This window comes from Coffea arabica, chromosome 1c, assembly GCF_036785885.1.
Source record: "Coffea arabica cultivar ET-39 chromosome 1c, Coffea Arabica ET-39 HiFi, whole genome shotgun sequence".
Lineage (NCBI taxonomy): Eukaryota > Viridiplantae > Streptophyta > Magnoliopsida > Gentianales > Rubiaceae > Coffea > Coffea arabica.
In genome coordinates this window covers 42,290,157-42,300,274 of record NC_092310.1, presented here as the reverse complement: position 1 = coordinate 42,300,274, position 10,118 = coordinate 42,290,157, and positions in this window count along the sequence as shown.

Sequence of the window (10,118 nt, the reverse complement as noted above, 5' to 3'; positions counted from 1 at the left end):
GGAAGAAATTTGGCATTGAACTCCCTTGTGAAGTTTGCCCAAGTCCTTGGAGTATGATTCCTGTCCCAGTTAGTCCTAATCAGATTCCACCAGGAGCGAGCAGCTCCCTCAAACTGGAATGCAGCAAAAGTCACCTGTCGCTCTTCCGCGTAGTTTAAAGCTGCGAAGATGTTGGAGATTCTCTCCCACCATCCCTTAGCTATCTCAGGTTCGGGTCATCCGTAGAACTTAAGAGGTCCAAACTTCGAAAACCTCTCCAGTGCCCGATCCTCGGAATCGACTGGGCCTCCTTGGCGGTGCACTGGCCCAGAGGCTTGATGTTCAGTCAAGCGCTCCAAGACATCAGTGATACGGTTAATTGCGGTGGCCACTCGATCTCCGGCCACTTCCTCTTGCCCTTGGTCTTGATTGACCTAGGGTTCCCTATCACCACCCGCTTCCGGATGTTGTCTAGTGGGTCTCCCACGGCTCCTTCCTACCATTTGGTGATCCATGACCTAATTATGCCTATTACTGAAGGTAAGACAATTAGGCAAAATTTTATTTATATTTAATTGTTATGATTCGTTATGTGATTAAAAACCAACATGAAAATAGAGGAAAATAAATTGAAACACTTAACATATATTTCCGTGGAACAGTCATACAATTAACAAGTTGAAACATTTCCAAAAGTAAGGCACATAAGTTAGCAAAAATACATACAGATAATTCCTTAAACAAAAAGTAGGGATATGGTGCCTCGGAAGCAAGTCATTCACCTAGACAAAATTTGATGACTTGACTAATGTCCCTGTTCTGATCCTACCTATCTAATACTATCAAGTCAATCCCAATCTAACCCTCAGCAGGGCTATCAGGAGCAATGTCCTCAGCCGGATCCTCCTCCGAATCCTCCTCGGCGCCTGCCTGTTCATTATCCTGAAGGTAACTAGTGGCCTCATCCATAAGCATAGAAGCATCAGCCCTGATGCCAGCACTCCTATCTCTGATCCCCTTAGCTAGTCGGGTCACTCTAGAGCTCTGTCGCTCTATCTCCAAACGAGCAACCTCTAGCATGTTATGCTCAGCAGTTAGCCTAATCTCCAAATCAGCTATGCGGTCGAACTGGGTATCCACCATGATACTCAGTTTCTCCACATCCTGGGTCAAGGTGTGGTTAGTGTCCCACAAGTGGCAGCGCTCATCATCAAGAGATAACACCAACGCGTTGGGATACGCGTATGTGGCCCTACATTGGCACCTAGGGTGCCTACAGCTGGGGAGTATCGAACTCGGTCTCCTCCTCCTCGAGGTCTATAGGAAATGGATTTTAGCTGCTCTACGTGTCCATTAGCTTCGCTACTACCATTAGCATGCCCATTACCATTCTCCATACCTGCAAAATAATCAACACTTAAAGGTTAGAACTTAAATAGCTAACCGGATCGTATATTACTTAAGGTATTTCTAATGGTCTCAATTCTTAATCCTAGAGAGGATTAGGGTTTCTAGCACACCTAATATGTTTTTCAAATAACTTTTCTAACCTAGGCTCTGATACCACCTGTGGCGACCCCACTTCCCCCTGAGGCGAACCAAAGGGTTGGCGGCCGTCTGCCCAACTCTCGCCAGGACTCACGCAAGCATTCTAACCCAAATCCTTTCGAAGAATATCCTAATCTATTACACAACAATTTTTTTTTCCGAAGAAGATCTTCCTTAAAGCCACATTAATTTCAGAGATAGCAGTGACAAAAAAAAAATTTCTGGCAGCTCACGTTTCCCCCTCCCAAGCTCACGGATGCAGCTTACCAGGTTGTTCTCTCTCTCGGATGCTCTCGGTCTAAGGCAGAGGAAGAGGTGAGGTGCGGTTGTGGAGAGGAATTGCAGTGGTTTCGGTGGAGTTGTGCAGAGAAGGAAATGAGGTTTGGTGAAGGGTGGTGTCTCGGTATCATGAAAGGAAGTGGTTTGCAGTTTGCTTGTGCAGAGAAGAAATTGGAATTGCGGTTTTAGATTGTGATATAGAGAGGATGGTATTGTGGTGCCGCGGTTTAAGGAAAGGATTGCGTATAAGAATTGGTTGCGTACAGAAATGGGTAATAGCTGCGGCGATTAGACTTGTGGTCAGAAGTTTCGTTTGGTTTGCATGGAAATGTAAGGGCGTTTTGGTCTTTTCACTTTGCTCCCTAACTTCAACTTAATTTCTCAATTCCAACTTAATTCTAAAAATTATTCCCAAGCGTGATTCAAACGCCTAATTATATCCTAATATACCTAAACCATTTTTATCGAATTTTCACGCCTTAAGCATGTTTAATATATTAGAATCATATTTATCTAAAATTCATTGGTTTTTATCTTAACGCGGAAATTCCTATTAACATTTAACATTAGCAACTAATTGAAATTAATCATAGGAATTAAATAATTTATTTTGTGATCGTAAGTCTATTGACTCAAGTATCATTACTTTAGCATAAGGGAATTAAGTATTCTATCCTTTTATGTTAAGGCGACAAATTAATCTAACCCTAAAGATATTAATTTAATCAAATAAAACTAAGAAATTTCATAACTTAGGAAAATTATATTATTTTTTTTCGTAGACCTATTATTACGTACTTAATTGCGAACAATTAAAAGTAATACTAAAAATTATCAAAGAATAAAAGAAATGCAAATGAAATATGCACTAGTTTATATATCCATTTTTCAGGGTTCTCACATACTATATCAAGAATCCATCTTCTCTTTTATTACTTACATATATGAGTGGATTTAAAGCTTGATTTTGGTAGTTTACATGGAAAATTTCATGGTTTAAGTAGTGGTTCGAAAATTTCAGTTTTAAGTGAGAAATTTCGGCCTTGACATGATGGTTTGAGTTTGGCTATGATCTAGTAGTTTTGCCATGTGAATTTTCTAGTTTTTATATGTTATTTTGGCTAGATTATAGGAAATTTCAACTTGTAGTTGAAAATTTCAGCTTAGGATTTCAAATTTCAGCTTTGTTGTGGTTGATTTTGAGCTAGATAAATTGGCTATTTTAGATGGTTTTGCGGCCTTAAATAAGTGTATTTTATAGCCTATAACTTGTGGTTGTAATAGAGGTTGGATTGAAATGAATATAGGTGTTGAGTTTGGATGGAAAAATTAAGAAAATAAGGGGAAGTGCTGCTGAAATTTTATTTACTTCCTTTCTTGTGAAATAAGTGATGTTAGAGAGGTGATTTTGGGTTGGTTTGGACTTAAGTTACATGTGATTGCTTGAGTTCACTTTGATGGTGGTGTATAAGCTGAAATTTTGACAAAATCATCTGTAAAGCAAGAGAAAAAGTAATGATTTTTCTATCATGCTCTTTAATTTCGTTTGCCCAATTTTAGACTCAATGTTGGCTGTTTCTTCTAATAATGGCGTGTATGTCGTACGTATGTCTTGCTAAACTTCATAAGTCATATATATATATATATATATATATATATAATTTTCCTCTTTTGGTTTCTTTCACCTTTTGAATCAAATTGTTTTCTTTTCATATTAATAACTTACTTGAATTATAGCCTAGATTGCACTTGGATATTCTTCGATTGGCACTTTCAAGTTGTCTTTGAATTTTATGTTTTAAGAGGCAAAGTCTTGTTCCAAACACTAGTTAAGAGTTTTGTGTGTTGAACTTGAGTGAAAACTGTGAATTTTGGAAGGTGGAAACCTCATGATTGTGCTTGTTTCATTGCCGAAATTTCTGGTAGGCAAGGCAGCGGTATACCTTTTATCTTTTAGCCTTAAAGTCCTTTGGTTTGGTGGTCTTTTGGACTCAATCTTACTCATTTTACTTGCTAAAACCTTGAATTACAATGGTGTGTTGAATTGGAGTAAATATCATAATTTAAGGAGGTGAACTACCTTGGTTTCTTCACTATTTTGCTACTGAAAATTTCCGGCAATGAAATGAAATGTGGAACTCTTTGGCTGCTCACGTTTTTGGGTCCAAATACTTTCGTTTCATTTCAAAACTATACTTGAATCATTGCCCTAGTATGTACTTGAATTTTCCTTGAATTACACTTCCAAATTTATCTTTGAACCCTTGTGTTTTGAGAGGCCAACTTGGATAGGTGTATGGCCCATGGTTGAGTCTAATATGTGAACTTTGTTCACCTAAGTTTTGGATAGTTGGACCATAAATATCTTTTACCTTGGTTGCTCTTAGGGTTTGGTGGTATTCGAGAGCCACCCGAAGATGAATGTTATCGCTGCTCTGCTTTGAATTGGTGAGTGTTTCAACTGCATGTTCCATACTACTTGTGGTTCAAAAATGACTTGTTGCTTGAATTGGCTTATTACCGTTTAGGCAAGTGTGTACTTTATCGCACTTAATCTAACTTAACTGAGTTCTTGATATATTGTTTACAAGTGTATTGATGTGAATGTGCATGACTTGATATCTGCCTGGGATCCTAAACCCCTATTGGTTTGTTGGTCGAATCGAGTCGACACGGGCTTGGTCGAGAAAATTGGTGAACCACAGGTACTGATCACTATTTATTGTTTCTTCTCTGTTTACTGCCTAATCCATTAGATGTGTCCTTTGGAATCGGTATATTCAAGTATTACCACCTCTGTTATCTTGGTGTTTGGACCCGGTAAGGGGTTGATCGGTGGACGGAGATTGGAGATAAGCGGTGTTCTACTGAACTTGTTACCATATTTCAAATGTTGACAGAGTGTCAAGGGATTTGGAAAATGTTACAACGAAACTGGCTGCAAGTGAAACACTGTACGGGACTAAGTGCTACGCTTGAAATCTAGCAGGAGCACCATATCAGCTGTATCAATGTTTGAATCCTGGGTGTTCTGTCGACATTTTAGCAGGAGCCACCGTATCAACTATATCAACGTTTGAATCTTGGGTGCTCTGTCTAGAGTCTGGCGGAAGCCACCGTATCAGTACCGTATCCTTTCTTGCTGGTGTTAAATTACTTATTTGAATGTTTGAACTGTTAATGACTCTACTTGTAATTGTTTACTATTTTCGTTCTAAGATATTGAGATATGTAAAAGATATTTTGCCAATTTGACTGCATGTTTTCTTGGAACCTCGCTGGGCTTCTAACTCATCTCTTTATTTGATTTCCTTAGCAGGGTGCAATATGAGAGAGACAAGAATAGTACTAGTTGTTTTAGGTATTTTAAACTGGTATTTGGCCGATACTGTATTATAGTACTAGTTATTCAAATTCTTATCTTTTAGCTTGTACTTTGGCTGGTATATTCGGATGATTTGTAACATGTTCATGTTATTTGAAGAATTATAGTGCTATTGGTTTGGCATCCAAAGAATAGTGAGCTCGAAATTTGTAGCCCTCATTTTAAGTAATTACCATCCTATTTATATTTGGTAAGGTGGTTGAATTATTTGTATTTTGATTCGTTTCATTGTGCACCTAAGTATGAATGTTTTGTGAAGTTGGATAGGTGTAATATTTCTTGGGGAATTTTATGCTTACTTTGCAGTTAATGTTATTTCTGAAGTTAATGTGAGTGAATGAGTTCTGACGAGAGTCGGACAGGCGGTCTGCTAACCTTTGGGGTACGTCCTAGGGGAAGGTGAAACTGTCACAGAGCCCTAAAAAAAAAAGAGAATTAAAAAAGGAATTGTTTGATATGGAATATCAGACTTGGATTTTGGACCTAGCAACATTCACTCAATAAAAGTGTTTATAAAACCATTTAGAGGTCACATTAGTTTTTTTATTACCACAACTGAGAGTATCATTTCCCTTAATCTAATATCTAATACAAGCATATAAGTTAAAACTAATGTTGGGGAAGCGATGGGTTGAGTAGTTCGGAAGGAAGGAATGTAAGTGAGAGGTCTCGAATTCGAACTCTCCTACTTACAAAAAGAAAATGTAAAAAAAAAAGAGTTAAAACTAATATCAATATAGTATAAAATCTGCAAAAATATACTAAATGATCTGTAGTTTCATTTTCATAATTTATAAACATATTCGTATTATTCACGCACAATTTTTCATCTATATTTTTAGCTAAACTTTTAATCGTATTTGTGAATAGAAATTCATAGAATGGGCACATATATGATATGTCACATTATTCACGTAACATATGATAGACACTTTCTATCCAAGGATATCATACCTTGTACAACAAAAGAAAGGAAAATACTGAGTAGTTGATTACTTCAAAGACTGTCTATAAGAATATCATTTTATTCATTAGGAGATACGTTTTGAAGTGCAATCCGTAAATAAGAGGATAAAAGCTCAAACGGCATTGTTAGAATAATTCCAACAATTAGTTAGCTATTTTAATTCTGTTATGCCTACGAGTAAAAATAGGCAAGTTGTAGCAGATTTTGGATATGAGAATAAACTACTACAATTTTTTCTCTTTTCTCTCTTGTCTTATTCTCTCTTCTTTCTTCTTCTTTTCTTTCTATTTTCTCATTCGATTCTTACTTTCGCATCCTCCTAATTCTTTCTTTATTGAATTTTAGTTCGAGGGCCTGACATCTGGTATCAGAGCAGTCGATCTTCAGCTACAAATGATACTTGACATGGAGAATACTAGATCCCGTTCCTTAGAAGATCAGATCAAGAAACAAGAAAGTCATCTCCAAGAAGTGGTTGAATCCATAGCCACTATCTAGAATTCTTGCCAGAATCACTTACAACAGAAGTTTTATGAAGAAATGGAGCAGAACAACGCAAGACTGGAGGCTATGGTGGGAAGTTGAGACCAGAGGTTCAGCAATATAGAGCAGAAGTTCAACACATTACTAAAGACGATGATGAAGGAGAGAGGTGCTCAAGAACAGAAATTTGGAGCATCCAAACCTTTTCTGCCAACTCCACCTACGCATTTGAAACTGGTGACTCGGAATGAAGTTCCAAGTGCACAATTTGAGTCCAAGGGTAAGAATTTTGTCCCCACTTTACCCAAATTGGAACTACCCGTGTTCTCTAATAGTAACCCTAGAGAGTGGCTATGCAAATGTCAAAAATACTTTTTGAATTATCAAGTTCTTGAGAATCAGAAGATAGACTTGGTGGAAATGTTCTTGGAAGGAAAAGCTGATAATTGGTTCCAAGTGGTGAAGTTAGAGAAACCCAAGCTATCATGGCTGGAATTTAGTGAGTTGCTGTGTGATAGGTTTCTTGGAAAGGGATCAAGAGATGTGGTAGAGCAGTTTAACAAACTGTAGTAAAAAGGGATAGTAGAAGAGTATGAAGAAAGATTTGAAGATTTGAAGACACTTATGCTAATCAAGAATCCTAAACTGGATGAACTCTACTTTGTTTGAAGTTTCATTAGTGGTCTAAAAGAAAAGATCAAGCCAATTGTGAAAATGGTTAAAACATAGACCTTGACTAAAGCTTTTGAGGTTGCTGAGCTGCAAGAGTGCTCTTTAGAAATCCAGTCTAGACATTCAAGAAACAATGGGAGAACTATCCTCGATTCCATATTTGGAATGTACAAGAATTCTGCCCATGGATAGAATCATACTAGCTTCTATAAGGTACCTACAACAGCCCCAAATAACAAGAGAAAAGAAACAATATCCAAGGAGTTCCACAAGATTTCAGCTGAGGAAATGCAATACAGATGTCAACATAACTTGTGCTATAGATCTGAAGATAAGTTTGGGGTTGGCCATCAATGTAAACTTGGAAATTTGATTTGTTTAGAACTTGAAGAGGAAGATGAAGTAGAATTTGAGGATGCTGTGGGGGAATAGAATGAACGTACAGGATAGGTAGGAGAATTGGCTGAAGTATCCCTAAATGCTTTATCTGGTGCCTTGAAGAAGAATCTATCCTACTCCTAGGCAACTTGGGAGGACTACCAATTAAAATCCTAGTTCATATAGGGAGTTCAGATAGCTTTATTCATGTTGAACTTGCCAAATTCCTATATCTACCCTATCAAAATGTTCACCCTTTTTTACTAGGACATTAGCAGATAATATGGAAATCACTAGTGGAGCAATCTGTCCAAGAGTGTCCTGGATAATTCAAGATTATCTATTCCAATTTGAATTGAAGGTAATGGATCTAGGAGGATGGGACATTATTTTAGGGGTAGATTGAATGTGCCATTGTAGCCCTATTACATTTGATTTCCATGCACTTAACATCATCCTTAGTAGTCAAGGTGACTTATTACATCTCCAAGGTTTTATCAACCAACTAGTGATGGAATTAGTGAGAAGAAAAGATCTCAGGACCTTCATACAGGAAAAACAAGGAGGATGTTCTATTCTTTATTTGGAATTGGTGAACAAGAAGGAGGAAAATGGACTAGAACAAGTAGAGCAGGTGCTACAACAGTTCTCTAAGATGCTTGAAACCCCCAAGGGACTACCTCCAGAAAGGGAATTAGATCATCAAATCAACCTCAAGCCAGGTGTTGAACCGTTCAAACTAAAACCCTACAGGTACCCTTACTCTCTCAAAACATAAATTGAAAAGCGGGTAGATGAAATGCTCTCCAATGGCATCATTACATACAGTAGTAGTCATTTTGCTTCCCCTGTTCTGTTAGTCAAGAAGAAAAACAATTCTTAGAGGTTGTGTGTAGATTATAGAAAGTTAAATGATTTAACTATTGAGAATAGATTTCTTATTCCAAACATAGATGAGCTTTTGAATGAATTGCATGGTACCGCCTATATGTCCAAATTAGATCTTAGAGCTGGCTATCACCAACTGAGAGTTAAAGCAGCAGATGTCCCTAAAACAACTTTTTAGACACACCATGGTCACTTTGAATTTCTAGTAATGCCATTTGGCTTGACGAATGCACCAACTATTTTTCAAGCCCTAATGAACAGCATATTTCAATCATATTTGAGGAAATTTATATTGGTTTTCTTCGATGATATCTTGATTTACAGCCCCTCTTTGGAGTTGTACATACAACACCTGAGAATTGTGCTAGGGATTTTGGTTGATAACCTACTCTACTGCAAAAAGTCTAAATGTTCATTTGCACAAACTTTAGTAGAATACTTGGCGCATGTAATTTTTGGGGCTGGAGTAAGTATGGATGCATCCAAAGTGGAGTGCATGTTATCTTGGTCTATTCCTAGAACAATTAAGGAACTAAGGGGTTTTTTGGGGTTGACTAGCTAATACAGAAGATTTATCAAGGGATATGGAGTAATCTATAAGCCATTAACATAACTATTAAAGGAAGATGGATTCACCGAGAACCAAAATGCTTAGTTGGCTTTTGAAGATTTAAAGAAAGCTATGACAACTGTACTAGTACTCAGCATGTCAAATTTTGAAATTTTCTTTGTTATTGAAACTGATGCATATGGAGTTGGAATTGGGGTAGTCCTAATGCAAAATAGCCATCCTATAGTCTTTATTAGCAAGGCTTTATCTGGTCAGAATCTAGGAATGTCTGTATATGAAAAGGAATTGTTTGCTTTGGCATTAGTAGTAACCAAATGGAAGCACTACCTAGTTGGCCATCATTTTATCATTAGAACAGATCATCAGGCACTCAAATATCTTTTGGAATAGAGGCTCACACAACCATTGCAGCACAAATGGCTTATTCAACCACTAGGATTAGACTATGAGATACAATATAAGAAGGGTACTGAAAATGGTGTGGTTGATGCACTATCAAGAAGGAGACTAGAGAGTACCAGCAGGGACCTAGATGCTACAGGTAACCATCTCAATGCCATTGCTTCAGTACAACTAGCTTTGGATACAGGAGTTACTTGAGAGCTATGAAAGGGATACATTGGCTCAAGATCTCATTCCCCAACTCTTACTAGACCCAAATTCTTACCTAGATTACCGGTTGGAGAATGGTTTATTGAAATTCAAAGGGAAATGGTATGTGAGAACTGCCACAGGTATTAGAGATAAACTCATCAAGGCATTACATGCCTCTACTGTTAGGGGACATTCGGGTCAGCAAGGATGCTTAAAAAGAGTGCAATCACTATTCCATTGGCCTGGTATCAAGAAGGATGTCCTACAGGTTTGTGAGATCCTATGATGTGTGCTAAAGGAATAAACATGAGAATGTCCCTTACCCGGCATTACTACAACCCGTTCCATTTCCTCAGCAAGCATGGTCCCATATA